Source organism: Alligator sinensis, unplaced genomic scaffold, assembly GCF_000455745.1.
Source record: "Alligator sinensis unplaced genomic scaffold, ASM45574v1 scaffold1338_1, whole genome shotgun sequence".
Classification (NCBI taxonomy): domain Eukaryota; kingdom Metazoa; phylum Chordata; order Crocodylia; family Alligatoridae; genus Alligator; species Alligator sinensis.
This window is the reverse complement of record NW_005842713.1, coordinates 357787-368330: the sequence shown is the minus strand read 5'-3', so window position 1 is coordinate 368330 and position 10544 is coordinate 357787. Positions and strand designations below refer to the sequence as shown.

The 10544-nt window shown below is 42.0% G+C and overlaps 1 protein-coding gene across 2 annotated transcripts in view; it reads right to left on the bottom strand.

Moving 5' to 3' along the window:
* Nucleotides 1-10271, bottom strand: part of STX7 (syntaxin 7) — an 83761-nt gene extending 73490 nt beyond the window's left edge. The window contains exon 1 of one of the 2 annotated variants that reach the window (XM_025216214.1): nt 10128-10271. The gene's annotated coding sequence lies outside the window, so the exon portion shown is untranslated. The remainder of the gene's footprint in view (nt 1-10127) is intronic. The other variant, XM_025216213.1, reaches the window with a different exon arrangement.
* Nucleotides 10272-10544: the final 273 nt, after the last annotated feature.

The window sequence follows — 10544 nt, the reverse complement described above, 5'->3', positions numbered from 1 at the left end:
CCCTGCTCTCCAGTGATTAGCCCCCACCCACCCACCCCCCACTATCCAGCCGAATTTTGCCTCTGGAAAGTAGCACAACATGGCTCCAATCTGTTAGAATTATAGGCACTACTATCAAATGAACCCCCCAAAAAGCCAAATAACCATACAAAAAAGTATACCAAGTAATGTGTAAACATTCACATAAGATCACAAAGTATTTCAATTCTAAGTATTTAGCTGGGGAAAAAAAGCACACCATGATCTATAAGCTCCAAAGAAAATGCCTGAAGAAGAGGGGGAGGGGAAAGAGGATAGTTTAAATGGCTGAATGCTCAAAATTGTGAATGCTTTTACTTTTTAGAAGTTATGATTTTTAAAGAAAGCTAGGATCAGCTGTAGCTTAATTAAAAACAAAAAAATCCTGCAGAATTAGTGAAAAAATATCAAAACCAGTTTTCTGTAGTTCTCCTTTTTTCTTAAACTAGTTCCTTTTTAAACTCTGCAGTACTATATGGCTGACAAGTACTTTATAGTCCAGAAAGCACAGCTCAAAGTGTTTTTTTCCCCAAATGTTTAACTTCATTTACTTTAAGCTTTAAGTGGCCTTTTCTTAAGAAACTTGGTGCCTTTACTTCTATAAACTGTTTACATTGCACACTACTGTTCTGCTATGATCTTGATGTACAGTCATGGTGTGGTACAGTTTTTGAGCCCTTAAATTTTATAAGATACCCACTTAGACAATGACACACACCACATAATTGAGGGGACTCAGATTATAACTCAAACATCTACAAGGTAGTTTTTAGCTTGCTTAGCCCATGTTTTGTTTATGCACCTCGCACCATTTCATTGGTAGGCTTTTATCAGTCTGAAAGTTGACTCAATAACCCCGAGTATTGTGTGTTGATCTAATAAGAGATTTTTTTCAAAATACCTCCGGCACACCGAGGAGGGAAAATCTGAGACACCTGCAAAGTTAAGGACTAAGCCCAGATGCTCCCATACTCAGAAAGATTACATATTTCCCAATGTAAAGAAAGCAGAAAATTAAGCAGTATTACACTTTAATAGTATGTAAACACAATTACTTTATAAATCAATATTACACAAATTACTATAGCTGATCAAAAGTAATAAATTAATATTTTTTTAAGTTTCCCTCACCACTGGTACTTGCCTCTAATATCCTGAGCAAACAAATCACAAGAGAATTATGAGCAGATACTGTATACTGAAGTACTACATAAGATGCATCTTCTTCAACCATAACATTATAGCATGGCATAGCTCAGACTCTAGGATTTGTTTTAACTTCAGGGTAACCAGTGACAATTAACTTTTTAAACATTACAAGACTTGAAAACTAAGACTCTCTGTTCGCATACCCAAACTTCTCATTTTAAAGCATCAATCTAAAACCTGGGACCTTCCTCATGAGAAGTTTCACTATTAAACATGATCCATGTTTTTGTAATTTACTTTTAAGAACAAACTGAATATAAAGAGCCTAGAAAGCAGTGTATGAGAAGAGTAAACTACTGTGTTAAATTTCTAAGAATACATTTTAAATCCAGCTGATGCACTAACATCATGCCTTTTCTGATGCAGATGACACTGTCACACACCTGACTAGTCACAGCTCACAAAAGTCTCGATAGAAGGCAAAATCATCTAGCAAATATTCTGCCCTTCACAATACTGGGTGGATGGCTCAGTATCAACTGCAGAAACACGCAAGTAAAAGTTACTTACGGTAGTGCAGGTAAAAAAGGAAAGATTTTTCTTTCGGTATCTGAAACGAAATTGCAACCAAAGAAGGTGGTGTAGTAGGAATAAGTAGATATGGTTCTCACTACTGCAATACTGTAAAGCACTGTGACAATTTAGAGCAGTGGTTTTCAACCTTTTAGACTTGAGGCATCCCAAGGAAAACACCAGCTCTTAGTTTTAACTTATTTTTCTGTAGTGAAAAAATAGAGCAATTTGCCTGTTGCAAAGAACTCAGAAAGGCCAAAATAGATTAGAATGTTTTTAATACTCTGAATTCCTATTTGAAATGCCTGGGTTTATCTTGTGAATCATGTTCACACATCTAACAGTGTTAACAATGCATAGCACTCTGCATCACCATTGAAAGGATCTAAGGAACCTCAAGGTGTCCCAGCACTGCTTCAGAAGATGCATGAACAGTATTTCCTATATTGAGATATCATCTTTTTCTCATGTTATATTCAACATCTCCAAGAATTTCTAAAGAAAACAACTGAGACACTTTAAGTCCTTAAAAGAATGAAAGCGTATGCATTATATTGTATTTCCAGTAAACTACAAGAGAAAAGTCCTGAAAATAATTGAGGCTGCTGCACTACAATTTGATACAGGAAAAATACAAGCTATAAACTCAGCTACAATTCCTAGAGCTTGTGGCTGGTAAACAAGGATAAGAACATACCTAGCACAAGCCAAAAGATACAGCTGTAGAGTCACCATCTGAAAATGCCTTCTTTCCCTGCTTATTAATTTGAAATTACTTAAAATCACTAGAACATATGGTTTGGCATCCTGACACTTAAAAGTTTCACTGACTTCACTATAATTTTTTTATAATACCAGGAATTCACCCCGTAAGAAAAAGGTGAGAAATGTAAACATGCGCCAAGCTGAATTCATGTTTCTTACCACGTGGCATCGCACAAGTATAGTTACCATGATCTTATATCTCCAGAGCAAATACCTCTTCATTTTCACAATATCTAATTCCTCTAAGTGACACCTCAAAACATGCCTTTACTACTACTACAGCAAAATTAGAAGAAATTAATATGAATTGAGGCTCCTGCCTTTTTAAAAAATATTAGTAAGCTAACAGGGGTGTGGTATTCTTTGACACGGTAAGGGTACAAGAGAGTTAACTGTATTCAGACTAGACCATAGCAATTTTTTACATACTGCCTAGTTTCTCTTCAATGAAGATTCACAGTCTGGACTCAGCTCTTCAAAATTCCCCTTCCTCCATTGGCTACAAGCTTCATCCTTGGGAACAGACAGTCCCCACAGAGTATGCTCACTTGCCATCCTGTGTAATGGATGCTGACAAGAATCAAAGAGGATCATTAGATCAACAGGGGTTAGAAACGCTAAGGTCTTGATTACACCTATTTTAATTTTCAACATAGTTATGGACTTTAGAACCAGAAGAGACCATGTGCTCATCAGTGCCTGACTCCCTGTATGTCCCAGGCCACACAATTTTACTCCCGTACCTCTGCACTGAGCCCAATAATTTCTGTTTGACCAAATGTGTCTTTCAGAAAGGCATCAACAGATGGAGAGAACTCACAACTTTCCTGGGCTGTTTATATAGATAGTTAAATCACCCTCATTGCCAAAAAAATGCTTGCCTTGTTTCTATCCTAATGTATTTGGCTTTAGCTTTTGACTGTTGGTTCTTGTTGGAGCTTCTGTGCTTAGAACTACATAAGCTGCCTTTTGCCTGGACTCCTCCGTGACCGTTTCAGGCTGGACAAAGGGAAAAACTTCTTTACTGTCTGAGACCCCAAGGCCTGGAATAGACTGCCACCATAGGTGGTTCAAGCACCTACTTTGAATGCCTTCAAGAGACATTTGGATGTTTATCTTGCTGGGATCCTATGGCCCCTGCTGACTTCCTGCCCCTGGTGCAGGGGGCTGGACTCGAAGATCTTCCGAAATCCCTTCCGGCCCTACTGTCCATGAAATCTATTAAATCCTTCCGTTAATGATGGGACAAGTCTCCATATTCAGTAACAAGTGGGAAGTTGCACACTTGAGCACAAAACTTTCAAACTTCCATAACTGAAAACGGAGCATGAAAAGACACCTATGTGAGAAGCACTAAGTAAGTTTTAGATTTCAGTTTTTAACAATGAAAAAACACTATCCAACAATGGAGTCTCATGCCTATATTTTCATTTTCTCACTCGAATATGCTTTGAGGATTTTTCCCACCCCCCGGGAACTAGCTTATATTCAACATTATAAAAGAACTATCTAACCCGGCTCATTGCAAATTTGATGTTGCAGCCTAGAAAGATTTGCTACTCATACTTACCTTTTAAATATAGGAATTAACGCACTGGAATCCATGGAAATATAAAATGTTTGGACTTAACCATATGCAGGACTTGGCAGGGTTTTGCTCCTTAAAGAGCTACAGAGAAGGCAGCAGGCAGAATCAATCCCACGCTGCTTTCAATACATCCGGACATACAAAACTCCATTTCTTCCAAATTCCCAAATAAAATAGCATCTCAACTAATGCCCACATTTTTAAGCAGTTAAAAATAGGTAAAGAAAATTTGGCTCAAAACTGAAGCATGTTGTAAACTTAACTATGGAAAAAAATTGTAAGATTATAATCATGGTACCTAACAGGAGTTAGACAACAAGGCTTTACTCAGTTCTCATGGAAATAGGTTCCACCACAGTTTATATAATGTTGACATGCATAGGAAAGCAATTCACCAGGGCTAGGGACAGAAGTTGCACATAAACTGGCTTAAGTGATCAGAAACTGCTTTAAACCTGCTACAGAACATACGTTCGGTGCACATAAACCAGTTTCAAAATGGCCAAAACTGGCTGAACACAGTAGCAGACTTCACTGATTTGGGTCAAACCAGTTTATGAAACTTCTGTCCCAGATCCCTTCCTGATTCAAGTTAAAATCACAGTCCCCCAGCATCCCAGCATGCTTTGCAGCCCTGAGCTGGGCTGTACCATCTGCTCCAGACAGTAGGGCTGGCCCTACCCCTCTGCTCTTTAGCTGGAACAGAGGTAGGATTGTGGCCAGACACCAGCTGGCATGGCCCCTTAAGGTGAAGGGGCAGGGAGAGGGTCTATTCTCCCTTCCTGCCCTCTCCCCCCAGGAGACCGCAACCAGGGTCTGCCTGGCTGGCCCAGAGCAGCCCATTAGGATCCTCCACTCTCGAGGCAGGGGCAGAGGCAAGGCCAGACTCCAGCTGGCGTGACCCCACCATCTGCCAGCCATGCTCGGGGCTGAGGCCAAAGCTGGAGCAGAGCTGGGCTGGCCCATGGGTGCTGCTGAAAGAGGCCTGGAAGGGCCAGCCCAGGCTGGGCCATGGGGGCAAGGCCCTTCGCAGCCAGCTGCAGCTTGGGCTGGGGCCACAGAAGCTGTGTGCAAGGACTGCTCCCAGCACCCAGGTCGGGCTAGGCTGTCATGGAGTCACAGCTGGTGCAGCACTGTGCAGAGGGCGTGGCAGCAGTGTCAGCTGTGGGCACATGAAACTCCATGGCGAGTGGCTACTGGGCTCCAGGCCTGCTGGCCCAGGCAGACATGGGCACGCCCCACGCAGCTAGGCCAGCTGCCAAAGTGCCCAGTCGCAGCTACAGTGATGTCGCCTCTCTGTGCTACTGCCCGTACGCACTGGGCCAGGCTGTCATGGAGCTACAGCTGGCTGGGAAGGGTCCTGTCCCCACGGCCTGGCCCAGGCAAGCCCCGCTATCCGCCCACCTTGCCTGGGCTGAGCAGGGCTAGCTGCAGGGACTGCTGAGGGCAGACATGGAGGGGCAAGCCCAGGCCAGGCTGTGGGGGCAGGTTCTTTCCCAATCAGCTGCAGCTCCCTGACAGCCTGGCCTGGCCTGGCCTGGCCTGGCCTGGCCTGGCCGTGGGGAGCCAGGAGCAATCAAAACGCACAGCTTCCATGGCCTGAGCCAAAGCCACAGGAAGGGTCCTGCCCGACAACCCAGCCCAGGCCAGCCCACCCTCAGCAGTGCCTGCAGGCCAGCCTGGCTCAACCCTGCAGTCCCAGCCAAGGGGGCAGATGGCAGGGCTATGCCAGCTGGCTCTGGCTACACCCCCCCACTCCACGAGAGGCCAGAGGGAAAGAAAGTCAAGCCAGTAGGATAGGGGAGACGGAGAGTTTAATTTCCCTCCCTGCCCCACTTCACCTGAGGTTCTGTCTGGGCCAGTGTCTGGCCACATTCCTCCTCCCACCTCGAGGACAAGCCTGGCAAGGGCTGCTTCCCCCTTCCCCCTCCAGGCACACTCTGGCTGGGGTCCCTGCAGGCCAAGCTGGAGGCTTACGCCTCTCCCCAATCATACTTAGCAGACTGCTGGGGCTTGGACTCACCCTTACCTCCCCCCCTACCCCCTGGTCTGCTTCCCTCCAGCCTTGTGGCTGCTGCCCAAGGAAAGGGAGGGCTCACTAGCATCCCCTAGCTTCTAGCCTGAGACATCTGGCTGCATTTCCAGAATCAAAAATGAATGTCTATTCACTTGCAAAAATCGGTTCAATCTATGCAAGTTAGACTAACCTGCAAAGATCAAATCAAGTCAGGCTTGAGGATTTTGAATGTCTGTACTTAGCCAAGATGCTCCTGCATTTGGATTATATGTGAATTGTGTCTACGAAGTGATGGAGGCACTAATGCCAGAACAGTGCCAATTGTTTCATTTAGTGATTACATGCAATAGGTAATATTTCACTTCTGAAGAGGATGCATACATTCTTATTAGGATGATCTTTTGGAAGAAACAATGAGAGGTTTATGCTACACACACATAAGCATTCCCTAGGTAATACTCAGACACATTTTCATAACTGAGTCATAACACTTAGCAAAATGAAAAGGTAAGTATTTAATTAGATGCTAGCAGGTGTTTTTCCAGTAAGGGTGGGAAAGGGAAGTTTGATCTTGATTAAAATCTGTCCCCTTATATCTTACACTTAGATTGCATTCTCTTTTGGGGAAATATTGTCTTCTTTGCCCGGTTTCTAGAGCACCTAGATCAATAGGTCCTGGTCTAGAATAGGAATTCACAGGTGCTACTAGAAAACTAACAATAAACTCTGAGGGAAACTAAGGGAAGAATGATATTTATTTTACCCTTTAAAAGCCAAAATCCAAATTTGCCTTTTAGGATCACCATTTGGACACAGAAAAAACCAAGACCTACAGACATTTCAGAGGTACTTAAAACCTCATGTTATCCTGATGCTGCAGTGTAAGAGTACCAAATGGTTTTTTTTTTTCACTTCATCCAGATGAATTATTAAACACATATTCAAAAATACTACACACTGAAGGCAAGGGTCCCAAAACCAGGTCCTGAAATAGTGAATAATGAGATATTCTTGCCAAAATCTAGAGCTGCTTCTTCTGTTGAAAGAAACAAATCCAGTTGTCAGGTTAGAATGGTATAGTAGTTGGAATTATTTGCCCTTTCTTGCCAAATTAAACTAATTAGAATACATTCTCAATATATTAAAAACATCCTATGGATTAAGATTCCCAGGTGAGCCTATTTACACAGGGTACACACTAACAAAAAGAATGATCTTCACACAATTTTTTAACTTAAATACTAGCTGGAAATATAAAAAAAACCCCTAACTCTGTTTATTACCAGACTGGGCAACAGGCCAGTTGTTTTAATAGAAGTCTTCTCCAGAAGGAACTGTGCTTGAAGCAAGATAAAATTTTAATCAAACACTTCTGTTAGATTACATTTGTTGATTAGATATTGATTATATGCTCAGCAAAAACAAAAATTAAGCCTAACCTTATTCAGTGCCTCTTAGCTTGCTCTTTGTGGAAGAGGCATTTGAGTAATTCAGATTGGCACGGTCATGTCTTGTAGAAAAAAATACGTTTTCAGAACAGATCTGAATAAGGAGAAATTGGCTGGAGGCTGGCAAAATGCAAAATGAGACCCCAGATTTAGAGAAAGTATGAGACTGAGAAGGAAGAATGGGAAGAGTAGGACTGCTATGCTGGCGTATAAAGAAAATTCTAAGGGTGCAGGAGAAGATGTAATTAAGAAATTAGACAGCTCAGTTTATCTTAGTCCTCGGCTTCTTAGATCACAGGTACTGAAAAATGACATTGGTGCATGCGTTAGTACAGAATTTGCCACAGTTCTTGCAAATCTATTTCCTAATCTCAAACAGGCTTTTTGGGAACAACTACAATAAAATACAATTAGCTATGTTCCTTAAGAGCTTCCCTTCAAGTTAAGTTTGTTTTGTTGGCATGCATTCTAAAAAAAGTCAAATATGTAAAACTTAAGTAACATATCCCCTTACAGAAGGATATAGTTTTCATTATGTGTACTGGAAACATGTAACCTTACAGGGAAGCTTTACTAAAGTATTTAGGAATCCTGATACTAGTTTCAGTTTAAGGGACTGTTAATGCTTCTCCCCTATTTGTTTGCAGCATTTATATAAAAAGCCTCATGCCCTGATGTAAATATTTTTCTGCCTCAAGAACATATAATTAATAAATGCATTAGTCAGTAGGCACTGACCCAATTGATATAGGCACCTCAACTTTCTTGCCTGTTGTTTCTGGATTATTTTTTCCTCCAACTATTTTCCATTATCCATATAATTAATTATCCCTGCAGCTAACATGACACAAAAATGTATCCATTCTGGGACTAAGTGCTCTAAATTTCTTCTGATAAAACCTTAACTAAGAATCCAGTGTTTACATTTCACACAGAATAGACAATAGAGCCAGACATATCACTCCCACTTTTGTTTCTAGACTTGTGAACTGTCTTGTTCTCAGGCTGAGAAAGAGAAGTGTAGAAGCTTTTCAACAGCAAAGGCCCCAGTAGCACTGTACCAGGAACCTGAAAAATCCATATAATTTACATGGAAAGTTAAGTTCCATTGTCATACACACACACAGACACATGATTACTGCAGTTGTCCATACTTGAATCTCTGTCCATATTTTCCTTAGAAGTAGTCCAAGACTGAAACAAGAGTCTTGTTGCATATAAAGAACAAATTACGGCACAGAGACGATGCCCATTTTCAAGGCCGACCGATTCCCTCCCCCTCTACTACTGAATGCTAAAGTTGTCCTAAACCACATAAGTAAAACTTGACTTCAGATTCTTCAAAAGGAAAGCCCCTTGAATTTGGGGGCAAGAAAAAAGGTCACTAAAACTATCATTTGGAGGTCATGGCATTAGAAGAGTGGTTCTCAACCTTTTTACACTCAAAGCAACCCTGGAGAGACTCAACCCTTCAGAAAATGCCAGCTTCATTTTTCTGACTACAGAAAAATGATAGAGCAATTCTTTTTCCAAGAACTCAGAAAAACCGCAACAAAGCATTTCTATTTGAAACTTCTGGGTTTATTTCGTGAGTCGCATCTGTAAACCTAATAGCACTGATACTGCATGGTACCCCATGGCCCCCCTGAAAGGATCTCAAGGCACCCCATGATGCCATGTGTCTCTGGCTGAGAATCGCTGTTAGAAACAAGGTAAATCCAAGTAGACTTTACAACTTTTCATCGTAAGCAAGACCTACGTACACTTCTGCATCTCACATAGGACCACAGGATTATTTTTTACATGAGGCATCAAGCTACATAAGAGCAGGGAAGGTGAGTTTAAATATGGCTGATTATTTACACATGAGTAGTATATGTGTATGGGGTTTAAGGCACAAGACCCTTGAGATCCCTTCCAATTCTGGAAGCCTTCAGCTGGCCTCTGAGATCAGCATCAGGAAAAGAGGCCATATGTGCATGTACATCTGTGCATGTGTGTGTACACATATTACATATAATGTATATGATACAGATGTGTACACACACACACAGACATATACATACCCACTACATATAAAGTCTACATACACTATGTGTGCACATGCATATGTATATAGGCCCATACAATGTATGTACACTATATATGTGTGCACATGTGTATACACACCGATATAATGTATGTACAGTATATACATTTGTGCACGCACAAGCATGTCTGTATAGGCATATACGCTGTATATATACCTACATGCATTATATATGATCTACAACACATACATGCACACACACATATAAATATACGCACCCACACTGCATACTTATATAGATTGATGGCTAGACAGATATAGTGTATACACATTATTAAAGTGTGTATACACACATATATACATATACACCCCCCCCAACATTACATTGTATATATATGTAGTGATAGAGATGGATAGGTAGGTAGGTACAGCATAGGCACATTGTGTAGGTGTGTGTACATCCATACATATACGCATCCACATTGTTTAGAGCTAGATAGATAGCGTATAGACACATTAAATAGGTCAGTGGTTCCCAACCTTTTTTTCCTGCCGTGCCCCGCTGCTGGGAGCGGCGTGTGGTGGCCCAGGGAGCCCCTGGCACACGGAGCGGCTGCTCATCTTTTCTGTGCAGCGCTACCAGCATTGCCCGTCACCCTCATTTGAGTCGTGGCCTGGGGTTGGGAACTGCTGCTATAGGTGAACACACACACATATATACATACGCATGTGGGGGTGTGTACATACCCACCCACCCACACATACAGAGAATGTACACCTATTATACAGCTGTGTAATTTTTTTGCAAAAAAAATCTTGTTGGTCTAATAAAATATATCATCTCTTACTACGAGTCCTGATTGCACATAGCCGTGTATACACGAACAGATACCCGCACACACCCTCGCCCGGGCCTCGGCAGGCTGCTTCCCCCTTGGCGGCGGGGCCGGGAGGAGG